The sequence below is a fragment of the Macaca thibetana genome, chromosome 9 (genome assembly GCF_024542745.1).
Source record: "Macaca thibetana thibetana isolate TM-01 chromosome 9, ASM2454274v1, whole genome shotgun sequence".
In the NCBI taxonomy this organism is placed as follows: Eukaryota; Metazoa; Chordata; class Mammalia; order Primates; family Cercopithecidae; genus Macaca; species Macaca thibetana.
The window spans coordinates 122,828,076-122,848,754 of NC_065586.1; the positions used below are offsets into that span (position 1 = coordinate 122,828,076).

Sequence of the window (20,679 nt, forward strand, 5' to 3'; positions counted from 1 at the left end):
GACTTTGCTGAAGTTGCTTATCAGTTTAAAGAGTTTTGGGGCTGAGACAATGAGGTTTTCTAAATATACAATCATATCATCTGCAAACAGAGATAATTTGACTTCCTCTCTTCCTATTTGAATACCCTTTATTTCTTTCTCTTGCCTGATTGCCCTGGCTAGAACTTCCAATACTATACTGAATAGGAGTGGTGAGAAAGGGCATCCTTGTCTTGTGCAGCTTTTCAATAAGAATGCTTCCAGCATTTGCCCATTCAGTATGATTTGGCTGTGGGTTTGTCATAAATAGCTCTTATTATTTTGAGATACACTCCATCAATACCTAGTTTATTGAGTGCTTTTAGCATGAAAGAGTGTTGAATTTTATTGAAGGCCTTTTCTGCATCTATTGAGATAATCCTGTGGTTTTTGTCATTGGTTCTGTTTATGTGATGGATTACATTTATTGATTTGCGTACGTTGACAAGCCTTGCATCTCATGGATGAAGCCGACTTGATTGTGGTGGATAAGCTTTTTAATGTGCTCTTGGATTCGGTTTGCCAGTATTTTATTGAGAATTTTTACATCAATGTTCATCAGGGATATTGGTCTGAAATTTTCTTTTTTAGTTGTGTCTCTGCTGGGTTTTTGTGTCAGGATGATGCTGGCCTCATAAAATGAGTTAAGGGAGAGTCTCTCTTTTTCTGTTGTTTGGAATAGTTTTAGAAGGAATGGTACCAGCTCCTCTTTGTACCTCTGGTAGAATTCAGCTGTGAATCTGTCTGGTCCTGGGCTTTTCTTGGTTGGTAGGCTAATAATTACTGCCTCAATTTCAGAACTTGTTATTGGTCCATTCAGGGAATCGACTTCTTCCTGGTTTAGTCTTGGGAGGTTGTATGTGTCCAGGAATTTATCCATTTCTTCTAGATTTTCTAGTTTAGTTGTATAGAGGTGTTTATAGTATTCTCTGATGGTAGTTTGTATTTCTGTGGGATCAGTGGTGATATCCCCTTTATCATTTTTTATTGTGTCTATTTGATTCTTCTCTCTTTTCTTCTTTATTAGTCTGGCTAGTGGTCTATTAGTGGTCTATCTATTTTGTTAATCTTTTAAAAAAAACCAGCTCCTGGATTCATTGATTTTTTTGGAGGGTTTTTCGTGTCTCTATCTCCTTCAGTTCTGCTCTGACCTTAGTTATTCATTGTCTTCTGCTAGCTTTTGAATTTGTTTGCTCTTGCTCCTCTAGTTCTTTTAATTGTGATGTTAAGGTGTTGATTTTAGATCTTTCCCGCTTTCTCATGTGGGCATTTAGTGCTATCAATACCCCTCTAAACACTGCTTTAGCTATGTCCCAGCGATTCTGGTACATTGTGTCTTTGTTCTCATTGGTTTCAAATAACTTATTTATTTTTGTCTTAATATCGTTATTTACCCAGTAGTCATTCAGGAGCAGGTTGTTCAGTTTCCATGTAGTTGTGTGGTTTTGAGTGAGTTTCTTAATCCTGAGTTCTAATTTGATTGCACTGTGGTCTGAGAGACTATTTGTTATAATTTCCATTCTTTTGCATTTGCTGAGGAGTGTTTTACTTCCAATTATGTGGTCAATTTTAGAATAAGTACTATGTGGTGCTGAGAAGAATGTATATTCTGTTGATTTAGGATCGAGAGTTCTGTAGATGTCTATTAGGTCTGCTTAGTCCAGAACTGAGTTCAAGTCCTGAATATCCTTGTTAATTTTCTCTCTCGTTAATCTGTCTAATATTGACAATGGGGTGTTAAAGTCTCCCACTATTATTGTGTGGGAGTCTAAGTCCCTTTTTAGTCTCTAAGAACTTGCTTTATGGATCTGCGTGCTCCTGTATTGGGTGCATGTATATTTAGGAGAGTTAGCTCTTCTTGTTGCATTATCCCTTACCATTATGTAATGCCCGTCTTTGTCTTTTTTCATCTTTGTTGGTTTAAAGTCTGTTTTATCAGAGACTAGGATTGCAACCCCGCTTTTTTTTTTTTTTTTTTTTTTTTGGCTTTCCATTTGCTTGGTAAATTTCCCTCCATCTCTTTATTTTGAGCCTATGTGTGTCTTTACACATGAGATGGGTCTCCTGAATACAGCACACTGATGGGTCTTGACTCTATCCAATTTGCCAGTCTGTGTCTTTTAATTGGATCATTTAGCCTGTTTACATTTTAGGTTAATATTGTTATGTATGAATTTGATCCTGTCATTATGATGCTAGCTGGTTATTTTGCCCATTAGTTGATGCAGTTTCCTCATAGTGTTGGTGGTCTTTACATTTTGGTATGTTTTTGCAGTGGCTGGTACTGGTTTTTCCTTTCCATATTTAGTGCTTACTTCAGGAGCTCTTGTAAGGCAGGCCTTATGGTGACAGCATCCCTCAGCATTTGCTTGTCTGTAAAGGATTTTATTTCTCCTTCATTTATGAAGCTTAGTTTGGCTGGATATGAAATTCTGGGTTGAAAATTCTTTTATTTAAGAATGTTGAATATTGGTCCCCACTCTCTTCTGGCTTGTACAATTTCTGTAGAGAGATCCACTCTTATTCTTTGGGATCTTCCCTTTGTGGGTAACCCAACCTTTCTCTCTGGTTGCCCTTAACATTTTTTCCTGCATTTCAACCTTGGTGAATCTGACAATTATGTGTCTTGGGGCTGCTCTTCTTGAGGAGTATCTTTGTGGTGTTCTCTGTATTTCCTGAATTTGAATGTTGGCCTGTCTTGCTAGGTTGGAGAAGTTCTCCTGGCTAATATCCTGAAGTGTATTTTCCAACTTGGTTCCATTCTCCCCGTCACTTTCAGGTACACCAATCAAACATAGGTTTGGCCTTTTCCCATAGTCCCATATTTCTTGGAGGCTTTGTTCATTCCTTTTCCTCTAATCTTGTCTTCATGCTTTATTTCATTAGGTTGATCTTCAGTCTCTGATATCCTTTCTTCCACTTAATCTATTCAGCTATTGATACTTGCGTATGCTTCATGAAGTTCTCGTGCTGTGTTTTTCAGCTCCATGAGGTCATTTATGTTCTTCTCTAAACTGGTTATTCTAGTTAGCAGTTTCGGTAACCTTTTATCAAGATTCTTAGCTTCCTAGAATTGGGTTAGAACATGCTTCTTTAGCTCGGAGGAATTTGTTATTACCCACCTTCTGAAGCCTACTTCTGTCAATTTGTCAAACTCATTCTCTGTCCAGTTTTGTTCCCTTACTGACGAGGAGTTGTGATCCTTTGGAGGAGAAGAGGCCTTCTGATTTTTGAAATTTTCGGCCTTTTTGCACTGGTTTTTCCTCATCTTCGTGGATTTATCTACCTTTGATCTTTGATGTTGGTGACCTTTGAATGGGGTTTTTGTGTGGTCGTCCTTTGTGTTGATGTTGATGTTATTGCTTTCTGTTTGTTAGTTTTCCCTCTAACAGTCAGGCACCTCTTCTGCAGCTCTGCTGGAGTTTGCTGGAGGTCCACTCTAGACCTTGTTTGCCTGGGTATCACCAGCAGAGGCTGCAGAACAGCAAAGATTGCTGCCTGCTTCTTCCTCTGGAAGCTTCATCCCAGAGGGGCACCTTCCAGATGCCACCTGCAGCTCTCCTGTATGAGGTGTCTGTCCACCCCTGCTGGGAGGTATCTCTCCATCAGAAGGCATGGGGGTCAGGGATCCACTTAAGAAGGCAGCCTGTCCCTTAGCAGAGCTTGAGCACTGTGCTGGGATATCTTCTACTCTTTTCAGAGCCAGCAGGCAGGAACATTTAAGTCTGCTGAAGCTGTGCCCACAGCCACCCCTTCCCCCAGGTGCTCTGTCCCAGGGAGTTGGGAGTTTTATCTATAAGCTCCTGACTGGGGCTGCTGCCTTTCTTTCAGAGATGCCCTGCCCAGGGAGGAGGAATGTAGAGAGGCAGTCTAGCTACAGCAGCTTTGCTGAGCTGTGGTGGGCTCCACCCAGTCTGAATTTCCTGGCAGCTTTGCTTACACTGTGAGGGTAAAACCGCCTACTCAAGCCTCAGTAATGGTGGACACCCCTCCTCCCATCAGGCTTGAGCATCCCAGGTTGACTTCTGACTGCTGTGCTGGCATCAAGAGTTTCAAGCCAGTGGATCTGAGCTTGCTGGGCATTGTATGGGTGGGATACACTGAGCAAGACCACTCAGCTCCCTGGATTCAGCCCCCTTTCCAGGGAAGTGAATGGTTCTATCTCGCTGGCATTCCAGGTGCCACTGGGGTACAAAAAAAAACTCCTGCAGTCAGCTCCATGTCTGCCCAAATGGCCACCCAGTTTTGTGCTTGAAACCCAGGGCCCTGGTGGTGTAGGCACCCGAGGGAATCTCCTGGTCTGTGGGTTGCGAAGACTGTGGGAAAAGCGTAATATCTGGGCCAGATAGCACCATCCCTCAAGGCACAGTACCTCATGGTTTCCCTTGGCTAGAGGAGAGGGTTCCGTGACCCCTTGCACTTTCAGGTAAGGCGACACCCCACCCTGGTTCTGCTTGCCCTCCATGGGCTACACCACTGTCAATCAATCCCAGTGAGATGAACCAGGTACCTCAGTGCAGAAATCACCTGCCTTGTGTATTGGTCTCACTGGGAGCTGAAGACTGGAGCTGTTCCTATTCAGCCATTTTGCCCAGGTATCTACTGTCCAGTTTTAATATAGTATAAAAGGAGAATATTCATGCTTATCCGAAGAGGCTATTAGAATAGCAGTCCTTTTTCCAAGTACACACCTCTGTAGACCAGATTTTCCTCATATAGTTCAACCAAATATATCACAACATATTACCTGAAGAAGAAGCTATGAAAATGTAGCTATCTTCTATTAAGCCAGACATTAAAGAGATTTGCAAGCTGGGTGCAGTAGCTCATGACTGTAATCCCAGAACTTTGGGAGGCTGAAGTGGGAGGATCGCTTGAGCCCAGGAGTTCAAGACCGGCCTGGGCTACAAAGCAAGACCCCATCTCACCATCGCTAAATAAAAAAGAGAGAGAGAGAGAGAGATTTGCAAAAAGGTAAAACAGTGCCACTCTTCTCACTTTCTCTTTCTTGGAAAATACAGTTATATTTGATGAAGATGTCATTTTTGTGAACTTGCAATGGCTTTGTTATTGTCATTTTTAAATTAATTAATAAACATTTTTAACATCTCAGTTGTAAGTTTTAATGTGGTACATCTCAATAGATGTAACCACCTTAACAAAGGTTTTTTGGGTTCTCAGTAACTTTTATGAGTATTTTAGAACTGCTGCCCATGCCATATCCTTCTTAGTCAATACCATCATCACTCCATATACACACTGAGCTTTCCATTGGCTGCAAGAAGAAGGTTCCAGTTCTCACCTCCCAACAGACAAAGGAGAGCAGAGAGAAACTAGGTGCTTGCAGAACTGAAGGCCCTGGAGACAAATTCTCAGCCTTGAGGCTTTCATAGCAAATGGGCTTTGCTTATCTAAATCAGCACAGAACACTAGAAGCCATGTACCAAACTACTTTATCCACACCATGGAGAGAACCTTGGTCTTCACAGATAAAAAGTCTCTGAAAAGCCATTGACAGCAGTCCTTCAGGGCCAATGAAAAGAGGATTTCCATGCCATGTCCTCACCCTAAGCTATCTCATCACCCTACAAACTTCCAACTTCCATCTTTAGAAGGATTTCTCAACATTGTACTGTCAGGCTGTTAAATCTCTTTCTGTTACCCCAGTAGAAATGCAAGACCAGGCCAGGCATGGTGGTTCACACCTGTAATCCCAGCATTTTGGAAGGCCAAGGTGGGTGGAGCATCTGAGGTCAGGATTTCGAGACCAGCCTGACGAAAATGGTGAAACCCTGACTTTACTAAAAATACAAAAACTAGCCAGACATGGTGGTGCACACCAGTAATCCCAGCTACTTGGGAGGCTGAGGCAAAGAGAATCGCTTGAACTCGGGAGACAGAGGTTGCAGTGAGCCAAGATTGCACCACTGCACTCCAGCCTGGGAGACAAAGTCAGATTCTGTCTCAACTAACGAACTAACTAACTAAATAAATAATAAAATTAAATAAAAACAAAACAATACCAATACCCCAAACCTGAAAATCTATTTTGGTTGTTAATGAAGTCTCCCCAGCCTATGCCAAAAAGGGAATGGCATTGCCTGGCACTCCACAAGATGAGCAAACTCTTTCAAATCCCACTCCTCGAGGCAGCCACACCCTCCAGAGTCTCTTGCCTTTTTTCTCAGGTTTTTCCTGCACATCTCTTCTTCCTCCCTCATAAAAATCCTCCTAGCTCCTCTTGGCTTTAAGGCTCTAACTTTTCTCTGTAAGTATCTCTCCCATTTTCCTACATAATTCAGTCTAGTTTTCTTCCCTTCTCTTCTTCACTTATTACATAGATCAATAGAACAAATCAATAGAACAGATTAACACAACACAAACCCCAACACAAAAGTATCAGACTCCCCCTTCGAAGGAAAATGAGATAGGCTGAGAATACTAATATGCAAATCTTTTTGGACAAATCACTTTCTTTTCTAACAGACAAATGGCATGTAGCTCCAAAGTCTTTTATATTTTTAAAATGGTTACCCGTGAAAGGTGTTTCTAAATCTGGAGTTCTTAAATGAAAATCAGTGCCGTATCAGCTTTTATTGAGGGCTCTGCTTCGGCATTTTTCTTGACAGTATTGCTTCTCTGCTACTTCCTGTGCAAATACACACGTGGAATTTTCAGGGACAGTGCTTTGTCATGAATGCATTGTTAGTGTTGTCTTAAGTTGTCGTGGTTTGGGCTTGCTGCTATTATTCCATTTTAATTAGAAATCTTTATTAGTTTGACTCATCATTATCACTTAAATTTCTTGTGAGCTATTTGGTTTGTTATATAATGAGATGCCTATTAGCATCCATAGCATTTTTGGACCATAATTTTTCAGTGCTCAGATTTAGGACAATGTGTAATGGTACAAACATGAACCCTTCAGACTCCTATTGCTAAGATTTGTGAGATGTTATTATAGATAATTATATAATGATAAGTATGCCATTTCTATTATTTTGTTGTTATATAAATAATCCCCTTGGAATGTCTTTGGACAGTGAAATTTTCTGGATGTTAGAAATGTTTCTTCAGCCGAGAAGTTGGAACAGGGTAGTTAGGAGTCACAGCATTTGTGTCCCAAATAACTAATGTCAAAAATGTTTAAGATGCAATGATTTGTAGCATATGCTATTAATTGCTAAATCAAAATCTCTAGTCTGAATTTTCCTAAACCCTGGTCTCATATATTCAGCCATGTTCCAAAAGCAAACCCATCATTTCCCCAATCAAAACCATCTTCCCTCTCCCCACATCAAACTGATCCTGTATAGCTATTCCAGTCTCAAGAGACAGTATGTACAAGTCACCCAGTTACAGACCTGGCTGCTTCCTCTTCCCCCGTCTAAGTCCCATGAATTCTGTCTCCTAGATATTTCTTAAACCCATCCTTTTCTCCCCACCCCATCCTTTTCACAGGGTCATCATGGGCCACTTCATCCTAGCTCCTGTCCAACAGCCTCTCAGTCTCTATGCCCAGTGTATCTGCTTCCTAGGGCTGCCATAACCAAGTACTGGATGGCTTACACAACAGAAATTTACACAGCTCTGGATGCTCGAAGTCTGAAATCAAGTTGTTGGCAGGGCCATGCTCTCTCTAAAGTTTCTTGGGGAGAAACTGTTTCATGCGTCTCTCTTAGCTTCTGGTGTTGCCAGCAGTCCTTGGTATTCTAGGCTTGTAGATGCATCACTCCAGTCTCTGCTTCTGTCATCCCACAGCTTTCTCCCTACGTGTCTCTGTGTCTCCTACTCTTATAAGGATATCAGTCATAGTGGATTAAGGGCCCACCCCATTCCAGTATGACTCTATCTGAACTAATTACATTTACAAGAATCTTACTTCCAAAGAAGTTTGTATTCTGAGGTTCTGAGAAGAGCATGAACCTTTCTGCTGTGGTTCAAATGTGTCCCCCAAAGTACATGTGTTGGAAACTTAATCCCCAGTGCAACAGTGTTGGGAGACGAGGCCTAATAAAAGGTGATTAGGTCATGAAGGCTTAGCCCTCACAAACAGGATTAAAGTCATTATCTCTAGAGTAGGTTAGTTACCACAAGAATGGGTTGGGTATAAAAGTGAGTTCAGCCCCCTTTAGCTTCTGGCTCCCTCACACATTCTCTTGCCCTCTCACCTTCTGCTATGGACTGACACAGCACAAAGACCCTCACCAGATGCCAGTCCCTGGATCTTGGACTTCCCAACCTCCAGAATTATAAGAAATAAATATCTGTATGTATAAATTACCAGGTCTGTAGTTATTTTGTGACAGCAGCAAAAAATGGACTAAGACACTCTCCAACCTGGTGCATCCATGACTGCAACTTCCTCTGACCAAAGGATAGGGGTGTCCTTGCCATTCCTACTCTGGTTTGAGATCCAATCTTCAACAAGTAATAAATTCCTATATGCAATTGGGTCTGTTTCCAGGTTTTTCTACTCTGTTCCATCGGTCAGTCTATCTATGCATGTACCAATTCCACACCATTTTAGCTGAAGAGGCTTTAGGATATGTTGTAATGTTTCACTTTTAGAGGCTTTATTGTACCTTTAGCCTCTGCTCCCCACCCCTGCTGCTTATCTTCTTTCAGGTTCTCCTAGTGAATCTTCTGCGTTTGTTCTTCTAAATAATTTTTATAAGGTACTTGCCAAACTCCAATTAAAACAATAGCTAATGCTAATTTCTCTGGTTTATTGTGGTCAGAGAATGCTAGATGTATTATTTCTGTTTCTTTACATTCATTGAAACCTTTTTATGGAATGATTTGATCCACTTTTTAAATGTCCTATGTATTTTAAAATAAAGTATCTTCTCTTATGTTGTGTGTGTGTATATATATATATATGATTTATCTTACACATGCTCATTTGTATATAATTTACCTTACACATGCTAATTAGATCTTCCATATTCTTACCAATTTTTTTGTCCATATGGTATTCCTGCTGTTGAGAGAGATGGATTCTAATATTAATGTATTTAACAACTTCTCCTCGATTTTCTCATTGATTCTGCTTTATCAATAAAGCAGAGGTTTTTACTGGATACCTAAATATTAATAATTGTGGTATCTTCATTGTGAAGATTATAAACTATGTTTGTCTCTTGAAACGCTTTCTGATCTGAGTTCTACCTCACCAGACACCAATCTTTCCCCCTTAAATGTTTATACTTCTTTTTATTTTATTTATGTACTATTTTACATAGTATAAGTTTGTCTATTCCTTAATTGTAAATGTATCTGAATCTCTTCATTTTAGGAGTGTCTTCAATGTAGAGCATTGTGCTGAATTTTTGTTTGGCAGCCAAAACTGTTAATCTTTTTCTTTTAATAGGGTAAGGCTTTCTCCTCCTTCTCCTCCTCCTTCTACTTGTTCTTCCCCTTTCTTTCTCTCTCTCTCTCACAGACACACACACACACACATACACACACACACTTTCTTTTTCTTCTTTCTTGATGGGAATTCACCATGTGGCCCAGGCTAGTCTTTAACTCCTGGCCTCAAGTGATCCTCCCGCCTCAGACTATCAAAGTGCTGGGATTACAGGCATGAGCCACCACACCTGGTATATTTGCTATTATTACCAGTATATTTTGTCTCACTTCTGTTATATTATATGCTTGTGAGTATATACACAGATACACCTTGACTTACGATGGAGTTATGTCCAGATAAACCTATAATGTCAAAAATATTATAAGTTGAACATGCATTTAATACCAAAGAATACCCACAGAAAAGTCAAAAAATTGTAAGCCGAACCATTATAAATTGGGGGACATCTATAAATATGTATATATGGGCTGGGCACAGTGGGTCATGCCTGTAATCCCAGCACTTTGGGAAGCTGAGGTGGGTGGATCACTTGAGGTCAAGAGTTAGAAACCAGCCTGGCCAACATGGTGAAACCTCATCTCTATTAAAAATACAAAAATTAGCTGGGCATGGGGGCACATGCCTGTAATCCCAGCTGCTCAGGAGGCTGAGGCAGGAGAACCACACTTAAACCTGGGAGGTAGAGGTTGCAATGAGCCGAGGTCATGCCATTGCATGCCAGCCTCGGCAGCACAGTGAGTCTCCATCTCAAAAAAAAAAAAAAGTGTATATGTATATGTGTGTGTGTGTGTGTATATATATATGTACAGAGATATATACACACACACATATATACACCTGTGTACATATATATACACACACACATATATACACACACACACATTTGCATGTATTTTTAAATATATATAACAGTCTTCCAGTATATAGTCTTTTTTTTAAAGACAGGGTCTTGCCATGTTGCCCAGTCTGGTCTCAAACTCCTGAGCTCAAATGATCCTCCTGCCTCAGGCTTCCAAACTTCTGGGATTAGAGGCGTGAGCCACCATATCCAGCCCTCACTGTATAGTCTTTTTTATTTTTTATCTTTCTACTCTTTATTTTTAATCTTTTGGGATTTAGGAAGGCTGTATTTTTATAAAAAGTAGTTACCTTTATGCTAGTGCCATTTTATAATACTTTGGTCTCTCCTCTTGTGACTTTTATTTATTGATCACCTACCGTTTAAAAAATATTAAAATTAGCTAGTAGTCTCTTCTTTGCACTCTCATTCTTCTCCCTAGCTTCTAATATGAAATATCATTTTGCTCCCAGTTAATACCAATTAGTCAATCAATGAGCTTATCCTTTTCTTCATAAATGGTTTCCATTTTTGATAGCTTAGCTGTATAGCATCAATATGGTGAGAGTCCTGTGCTATATTTCTCCTTAAAACCATCAGTTATATGTTTAAGCTCACCAGCAGTCCTTTTGCCAATGTCCCTCAGTCATTTTAGTTGCCATAACTCTTTCTCCATTACAGCAAGGCTCAAGGTAACAATAGCCCTAAGTTCTTGCATATTCATGAGAATTTGTCTGTGGCCTTTATCCTTGAAAGAGAGCTTGGCTGGATATAAAATTCTCGGTTCACAGTTTCTTTCCTTGAGTATCTTAAATATGTAATTCTGTTGTCTTTTGGTATGAATTGTTGCTGTTGAAAAGGCTGATTACAATTTGAGTGTCCCTCCCTTAAAATGACTTGACTTTTTCATATGAATGTCCAAAGACTATTTTCTTTTCCTGTCATTTTACATATTTTTATTAAAAGTCTTTAAGTTTTTTTTCTGGAATATAACCATTCTGTGTCAATGTAGACACATTGTTTACCCTTTCAATTTTCAGTGTCAAGTGATTTATTTCAGGAAAGTTTTCTTGCAAATTTTATAAAACTTGGCCATGTGGACACACTGCAGGGGTCCCTCCTAAGATCTTGGAAGGAGACAGTACAAGTGTTGGTCCCTGATGCTGAGGCTTTGTAATAAACCCACCTCGGTGAGGCCATCAGGGTTAATAATTCTAATTTCTATACTTCAGTGAGCTACTATTTTATTGAACAGTCCTTTCCTGGGGAACTCCTCTAAATCCTCTGGGTCCTAAATTGTACCAAGAGGCAATTATGGCCAAGGGCTATCTCTTACTAAGCTGAAAACATTTTAAACAGTAGGAGCATAATATACTCCAGGAATGGTTGATTTCCCACACCTCTGATGGCCATGCTGTCTCAGGGCTCTGTGTCTTTGGGCATCTTTAAACAGTGGCTCCAAGTCGGTGGATGTTTATTGAGAGGTCAATCTATGCTCAGCACTGTGCTAGTCACATATGAAAATTAGGTAATGGGAATAAAGGATATAGAACAATGTCTAGCACAGAGTAAATCATTGCTATTATTATTACGCTGAACAGACATAAAGGCTGACCCCAAGATATTGAGTGTCCTGAGTGACCAATATTGGTATTCATGACCTTTCCAATCTGACCCCCAGACCCTCTGCCTGCTGTGGACATTCAGACTTCTTTTCCATTATTTCCTGTAGTCTATCCTACTTTTTTTGCAACCACATCCTTATTTCTTGCTGGAAAACCACCTCCACCAAACTCTCTTTCCTTGTTATTGGAAGAGACCTGGCCTCACCCCAGCTCCAAGGGAAGCACATGAGCTAGATCTCAGCCAATCAACAAAGATCACATTGTTTTGGGCACAGTAATTGATCGAAGGATGAACACATGACCAATCAGAAGCAACAAGATGTCACAAGATGTCTTTTAGCTATCCAGGGAAAAATATACTATTTTCTCCTGAGAGAATGCAGGGTCTGACTTGCACACGTATGTTTATAGCAGCACAATTAACAATTGCAAAGATGTAGTACCATTGACTAAGTGCCCATTGACTGAGTGGATAAATAAAATGTAGTGCATATACACCATGGAATACTACTCAGCCATTACAAGGAATGAAATGATGTCTTTCTCAGCAACCTGGATTGGAGCTGGAAGCCATTATTCTAAGTGAAATAACACAGAAATGGAAAACCAAAAACCATATGTTCTCACTCATAAGTGGGAGCTAAGCTGTGAGTAAGCAAAGGCATACAGAGTGGACTTAGATACTCAGAAGACAGAGAGTAGGAGGGGGACTAAGAATTTTAAAACTACACATTAGGTACAATGTACACTACTTGGATGACAAGTGCACTGAAATCTCAGAATTCACCACTCTATAATTCATCCATGTAACAAAAAACACTTGTACCCTAAAAGCTATTGAATTAATATTTTTTTTTAAAAAAAAAAGCTAATTAAAATGTTTTACCCTCAAACTCACAACCATTGAAAAAAAAAAAAAAAAAAAAAAAGGCCAGGTGCAGTGGCTCATGCCTGTAATCCCAGCACTTTAGGAGGCCAAGGCAGGCGGATCACTTGAGGTCAGGAGTTCAAGACCAGCCTGGCCAACACGATGAAACCCCGTCTCTACTAAAAATACAAGAATTAGCCGGGTGTGGTGGTATATGCCTGTGATCCCAGCTACTCAGGAGGCTGAGGCAGGAGAATTGCTTGAACCCAGGAGGCAGACATTTCAGTGAACGGAGATGACGCCATGCACTCCACCCTGGGCAATGGAGCAAGACTCTGACTCAGGGGAAAAAAAAAGAGAGAGAGAGAGAGAGAGAGATTGAGAGAATGCAAGGTCTGAAGCTGTTGCAGCCCTTCTTTGACATGAGAGAAAAGATTGTCTGGGATGAAGCCCATAACTGAAGTCAAACAATAAGATGTGGAGACACAGGGTCTGGACATTTTCTGATGAATGTCCAGATGCATACCTAAAGCTATGCCTGGTTCTCACTCATGCGAAACAATAGATTCCTTCTACCTTCAGCTGGTGGGTTTTGGGGTTTGTTGTTTACAGACAAAAGTATTAAGTGGCACACAATTTGTTCTTGTTTTCCATTTTACTATTGAAGAACACTGAAATATCCCTCTCTAAGACACTGGGGATTTTAGCTAAAGTTAAAAGGTTAAAACACAGCCTCACACTCTGCCCCCTTCTTTGCCTTTATCAGCTCAGAAACAGAGCTCAGAGATAGTGGTGTCAGAGAGGATCCAGGAGCTGACTTCACTCTCCCCATAAATTTTCTTTCCCACATTGTCTTGCCTTTTAGAAGCCTGAAAATACTCTCTTCTTTATCTTGTCACCATGGAAGATTTGTGGCTCTTTGTTAAAATACTACTTAAGCAAGGGCCCTAAGCCACTGCCTTGAGAAAGAAATACTTTTGAAGTAAGGCCTCTCCCCCATGATGGGTAGAACATGCATTAACAAAACTTTTTCTTTTGTGCATCTGACTTTTGCTTTCAGGAAAGCATCTCAGCTAAGAACCTAAAAAGGGAAAGGAAAAAAATTATGTTTTCTCCCTACACTATCTTCTGCGTGTCTGCATCATTTTCCACTTTTCTACCTTTCTTCAGCTTCATCTTTCTATCTGGGATGGCCTTTTGCTCATCCCTGCATATCTAAAATTCTCTTCATTTTTCCAGAGTTTAGGTCAAATGATGCCTTTTCTGTAAGGAATTTAGTATTCAGGGAAGATGAGGCATCAGCTCAGCAACTGACTCCCAAATAGTTCAAGAGACCAGTGTTCTGTGTGTTGCGCTTGCACCTTTCCTATAACCGTGGAACTGTTTTGAATTTTTCATAAAGATTCAGAAAGTGTAAGCTCTTTGAGAGGCTTCTCATCAATAGAGAGAACTTCACAACCATATTATTAATATAATAACACTCTTCCTGTTGGGGTCGATTTGAAATAGCCCAAAATGTGTCCCTTCTCTTAGACAAGGTAGATGGGCCCCTTGTCAAATACGCAAAGTATTCAGGATTTATCTGCATTCCTCACGCACAGTAGGTACTCAACAGATGTTTTTTGAATGAATGAGTGAAGAGGGATGGGTTCTACACACAGGCATCAATGCATTCGTTGTGTTTGGAAATCCATAAATCATTTTTCTTTCTATTTTATTGATGTAAGAAAATATTATTAGTGTCCTAGGGTCTTCTCCCTCCATTCAAATAGGAGAGTAAGAAGGAGATTTTCTATCGACTGAAATAACTTTGCTTCCTCACTCTGTAACGGGATAATTGAAGATGCATGCAAAACTAATGGATTCTTGGTGAAAGAAAGGGATGCATGAAGAGAACCTGATATCATTGCACAATGACAAGAGCAGCATTTATTTATCAGAAAAATAAATTGGATTTGCTTGGCTCCTGGCACTGCCCCATTGTGATGCTAATTACACCTTTGCAGCAACTCATCTTGTTCTCCTGGGCCTCCTGCTGCTTTATCTTCTCTCATTTGTTGGTGCTTCTTGCATCAGACGACCCCTCTGCCTGACCCTATGTACAAGTGCAACGACATATATGGGTGTAAAACCCGCCAACACCATCATGGGTATCGCACCTCAGAAAACAGAAAATTCCCACTCTTTGAGTAACCAGCAGGAGATCATACTCAGCCTGGGTGCTGCAGGGCTGACCTCAAATTCTAATTCCACTTAGAAAGCCTTGACCCTGACTACTCTTTCAAAAAGGTGCTGTCCAAGTGCCTGGTGGGGAACTCTCACCCCATGTCTCATGTTGCTGAAAGGGAATTACATCAGGAGTTCAAAAGAGCCCATTTCTGGTCCCATAACAGTGCTTGTGTGACTTTGATTAATTGTTCAACATCCCCAGGTTTCAGGCTGCTGATCTGGGAAGTGGATACAGCATTAACAGCCCTAAGTTCTTCACAGAGTCATAGTGAGGGTCAAATGTATGTGAAAATGCCATGAAAGAAAAGCAGCTTCCAACACCCAAAAATTCTATCAATAGGTAGATGCTAGAGCAGTAGTTATAGAGGCATGAGACATCACAGCAAAGAGAAGATAGAATGGATTAAGGAACTCTGGGCCAATCTCCAGATGAAATGGAATGATAGCCCTCTGCCGAGATGAGCCTGGCCCTCCGCCATACCTGTGGTTGATAGTATCACCAGGAAGGTGTTTATTGGACAAAGCTGTATAATATAAAGTCTAATTTTGGCATACATTAATTTAACCTGCATCTCCAACAGGTAACATCTGGGGCATCTGGTGATGTTTGGGACAGCAGAGAAACGGCATCTATGGAAACTGTGTGGTGTCTTCGTTTCTCTCCCCATCTAGGAAGACATGGCCCTTGGCATCTTTTCTCACCTGCTTTTACATTCTGCTCGGTCGTGGCTCTCCCTCTCCTGTGTATTTTCTCTTTCACTACTTCCCTCTCTTCAAATCACAGACACACTTAGATACCCCCCACACAAAAAGTCAAACCTCTGCAGTGCCACCTTTGCAAGCTGAAGGAGTCTCCCCCATCCCTTAGGTGCGTGTTCCATGGTCTAAACATTCCACCTGCTCAGTCTCTGGATAGCCTCGCACCAGAACTGCTTCCTCAAGGCCCTCACTGACCTCCTCACCTCCTCGCCAGGTGGTCTTTCCCCCTCGCTGTCCTTGACCCTGCAGACCAGCCACCCCATTCCTGGAGTTTCGCTTCCCATGAAGCACCCGGTGTTCCCCTCTCTGGGCGCTCCTCCCAGCTTTCTCAACTGGACTTCTCTACTTTCCCCCATGGCCTCCAAAGTGGAGATCTGTCCCTTGGCCCAGCTCTTTCCCACTCTCCATGTCTACTTTCTTTGACCTTCTCAGCCCTCCCAGGCCCCAGCTAGCACTCTCTGAAGAGGACTCCAGAGCGTGAACTCTCCTGGCTCACTGCCAGCTGTGTGGCGTCTCCCATGTGTCCTAACCTGTGTGTGCCAGACACCCCTGCTCACCATCGGCCCACTGACATGCTTATGCCCCTCACACCGCCTTCTACCTCGAACTCTATATTTCTATCAAGTGGGCAAACATCCTTCCAGCCACCCAACCCTGGAGTCATCTGCAGTGCCCCTTGCATTCTCTGCCAACCCTGAGAACTATTTAATTCCTTTTGCTGCAAATCATGCTCAAGTCATTATTGCGGTTCTCTCAAACACTAACCTTCCAACTGCCTTGCCTCCCACCCCAAGTATTTCTCTTTTTTCTTATTTTTTCTTTTTTTTTGTTCTCCCCCAAGCCTCAGTCTTGCAAGACTACAAGTGCAGCTTTCATACGAGGTGTCAGAAATTAAAGCAATTTATCACATCCTCCCAAGCGTCTATTTTTTCTAACACAACTGCCTGGTCCATCTTCCTAAATTACAACATACAGTTCCCAAATTCAAAAGCCACTGTCAGCCCCCACAGCCACTTCTCGCATTGCTTTCTGTAGAGTTCAGTCTCCTTCTCTTGGCATCTGAGCCCCTTGTAAGTCTTGTCCCAGCCATTTTTGCAGCTTTATGTCCTACTCCCCTTCACATGGACTGCATATTTCCTCATAAATGGAGTATCTGCCACTACCCAAGCACACCCAGGACTGCCCCACCTCTAGGCCTTTGCTCACACAGGTTCTTCCCAGAGTACCCTTCCTCACTTTCCATCTCTATTTGTCAAAATCATTTGAGGCCCAGCTGTAATCCACCTGTCAGGAAGCCTTCCCAGATTCCTGCTTTTCTGTCATGCTCATTAAAACCATGGGCATACATGCCTCATCTTTTCACTAAACTATAAATTCCTTTAGCAAGCAGGCCATTCCTCACTCACTGATGAATGAGTGCCACCCATCCCATGCTACCCGTGCAATAATTATTCGCTACGATAAATTCATTTGCTGAAATAAATTCTCCTGGAGTCAGTTCAAAATCTCCTCTGAAATTAACCTTGATCCATTTCTTCCAATGTTCTCAAATTTTTCTTAGACCTAAATTTCCTCTTTTGAGTTATCTAGGTAGACTTGCTAGGTGTCCGGTGACCACAACATCCATCTTGAAACTTCAGGAAAGAACAATCCAATTCATATGAAATAACAGAATAATGTTAGATGAGGGGATGTTTGTGAGCTATAAAATGCCCAAAGGAGAAATGTTGCTTGAATATTTAATTAGCAGTGATGCAAGTGATATGGTTTGGCTGTATCCTCACCCAAATCTCATCTTAAATTGTAGTTTCCATAATCCCTACGTGTTGTGGGAGGTAATTTAATCATGGTGTAAGGGGCAGTTACCCTTATGCTGTTGTGCTAGTGAGTTCTTCCGAGATCTGATGGTTTTACAAGGGGCTTTTCCCCCTTTTGCTCTGCACTTCTCCTTGCTGCCACCACGTGAAGAAGGATGTGTTTGCTTCCCCTTCTGCCATGATTATAAGTTTCCTGAGGCCTCCCCAGCCCTGCAGAATTGTGAGTCAATTAAGTCTCTTTATAAATTACCCAGTCTCCGGTATGTCTTTATTAGCAGCATGAGAATGGACTAATACAGTAAGAAACTGAAGGAGTCACAAGGAGAGCCACTCCTCCTGACATTTCAGTTCCCTGAAAGCTTGGGGTCTCCTGTTTCTATGGCCAGGGAAAGAGACAATTTCATTTCCAGTGTAGAAATAGAAGATTTACTAAAGTAAAGTGAATTGGGCAAGTCGGCACATTGATAGGGTAGAGACAGCCAAACAGACTCTGAACAGGGCCAGCTTTAAGAGCATGCAATTTGGGCAGGTGTGCACAGCCCAGTGCTCAGAACAGAGCACTGGCTTAATGCTTGACTGTTGCCATCTTGAAATTTCTAATTTTTGAACAAAGACCCCCACAGATTACAGAGCCAGTCCTGGTCTGGGCCTCTGATGTCAGAGGACTGAAGGATGGAGAAGCGCTGAGGAGGTGACATCAGTGAGCTGCCACATATCTAATGTCACTTGATTAGCAGGGAGGGGAATTCTTGCCCTAAGGGAAAAAGTTACATATTTGCTAAAAAACATGATTCAAGCTACTGCTCTTCTCCTTTGTAAGCGAGCCTATGAAAGCATTATAGGAAACTTTCTTGTCTATAGAGAAGGGAGGAGTAGGGAGAATTTCCATTCAACTAAAGGTTTCCATGTGGAATCACAAGACCAATTAAAAAGTATAATATGCAAATGTCTCTGGCACGTATGCTCATAAATGTGTTTACAAATACTCCAGGGTGGCATGTCTTGACTGCAAATTATGCAGCCTCTAGTCTTTTGGAATATTTCTCAAATTTTCCTTTTAGAAAATGGCATGATATGGCCCTAAATAGTTTATATCCACAACCTGCAAGTTTCCTTCAGTGGAATATCTTGGTAAGGGATCATGTATGTCTATCACACCTGAGAAAGCATTCCTCTGTTAATCAGAAGAGCTAAGAAACCTACATTTTCTAGGAAAATGCCTGCACTGGAGAAACTAGAGGGTTTAACTACAATATTTGTCTTGTGACTCACTTTGGCTTTGACAGTTTGACTACAATAATTATCACTTTCTTAGGCAATATTTAATGAAGATAATAAGATAATCCTGTGCACTACTGCGCTTTCTCATTGAATCTTTTTAATCCATTATAGCAATGATAGAAAAAAAACAGTGAAGTTGTTATTAAGCTAACGCAGGACTGAATTTTCATATATGTTACCAAAAAAAAAAAAAGGTGCTTCATAATATATAATTTTAAAGTGCAGATATACCATATTTATTTGTGTAGTGGGATTTTAAAAGTTATCTGAATGAAAGCACTAACATTCTCTTTTGGGGTAGTGGGGGGTTGGTCTCATTATTTAGGAAAATATCTTGATCAGCTGCTTGTGGGGTTGAAAGAAAGATCCTCTCACTCAGTTGACTTAGAAAAAGTTAACCAGACACAGGTGAGCTGCTCTGTATGCGGGAGTCAAGGAGATGAGAGAAGCCAGGAGAGAAAGGTTGAAGGAGAGCGCCCCAGGGACTTTGAAACAGAGAATAGCTATTATAATATTCAATTTCAAGTTGAAAATCAATTCTGTCTCCCCAGCTTTCCTTCAAGTCCACCGCCCCCACAAATGCCTCCAGTGTGAAAATCAAGGGAGGGGCAGAGTTGTGCACTCAGAGTGGCTGTGAGCAGACAGACCCTTGGGGCCTGCCAAAGCAGAAACCGGGATTTGCTGAAACCTCAGGGAACACGTCCAGACCCTGGGGCTGCCCTGAGTTTCATGTAGCCTCTCCTTCAATATTACCTCTAATTTTCAATAAGAAAGTATGTTCCCTGGGAAATTCTCCCCAGTGAATTTATTTATTTATTTTAAGATGAAGTCTCACTCTGTCATCAGGCTGGAGGGCAGTGGCGTGATCTCGGCTCACTGCAACCTCTGCCTCCCGAGTTCAAGCAATTCTCCTGCCTCAGCCTCCTAAGTAGCTGAGATTGCAGGCACATGCCCCCACCTCCAGCTAATTTTTGTATTTTTAGTAGAGATGGGGTTTCACCATGTTGGCCAGGATGGTCTCAATCTCTTGACCTCGTGATCCACCCACCTCAGCCTCCCAAAGTGCTGAGATTACAGGTGCGAGCCACCGTGCCCAGCCTTTTTTTTTTTTTTTTGAGACAGAGTCTATCTCTGTTACCCAGTCTGGAGTGCAGCGACATGATCTTGGCTCACTGCAACCTCCACCTCCTGGGTTCAAGCAATTCTCCTGCCTCAGCCTCTCGAGTAGCTGGGATTACAGGCGTGTACCACCATGCCTGGCTCATCTGTGTATTTTCAGTAGAGATAGGGTTTCACCATGTTGGCTAGGCTGGTCTCAAACTCCTGACCTCAGGTGATCTGCCTGTCTTGGCCTCCCAACGTGCTGGGATTACAGGCGTGAGCCACCACACCCAGCCTGTTTTTAATGATTAATGAGATCTACTATGACTGTCATTGGAGCTTCCAACTCCTACTCTACCTCTCCCCCAAGGGAAGACTTTATCTTGAACAAGCCCACAAAAGATGAGAGAGGAAATGGCCCCGCCTCTGCAATGGGTGCCTTCTCTTCTCACTTTCTCAGTAGAACTTTAAGCTGGTTAGATTTTCTGTACTCCCAAGCCCTATGGAAAAACTCTGCAAGAAACTGGGGCGAGAGCAACCACCAGCATCATCTTCACTCAGGGTTAAAGTCCTTAAGGCTCAGTCTTTCCTTCTCCCTTCTTCCCTAGCCGCTCCCTGGAAATCTTAAACACACTCACCAAGTGGGCCCTCTTCCTCAGCTTCCTCTCAACCACCCCATATTTAAAATGTGTTTTTTGAGCACCAACTCTGAGTAAGGTACGACCTAAGGCAGTCTTGCTTAAAAGCTTTTTTTTTTTTTTTCCTTT

General features: G+C 41.6%; 1 non-coding gene across 1 annotated transcript; it reads right to left on the reverse strand.

Annotated features, from left to right (window-relative positions):
• Window positions 1-16,551: 16,551 nt before the first annotated feature.
• On the reverse strand, window positions 16,552-16,626 carry LOC126963479 (small nucleolar RNA SNORD60). Its single transcript, XR_007729110.1, has one exon. It is a non-coding gene; the product is annotated as a small nucleolar RNA SNORD60 (small nucleolar RNA).
• Between the last annotated feature and the right edge of the window lie 4,053 nt (window positions 16,627-20,679).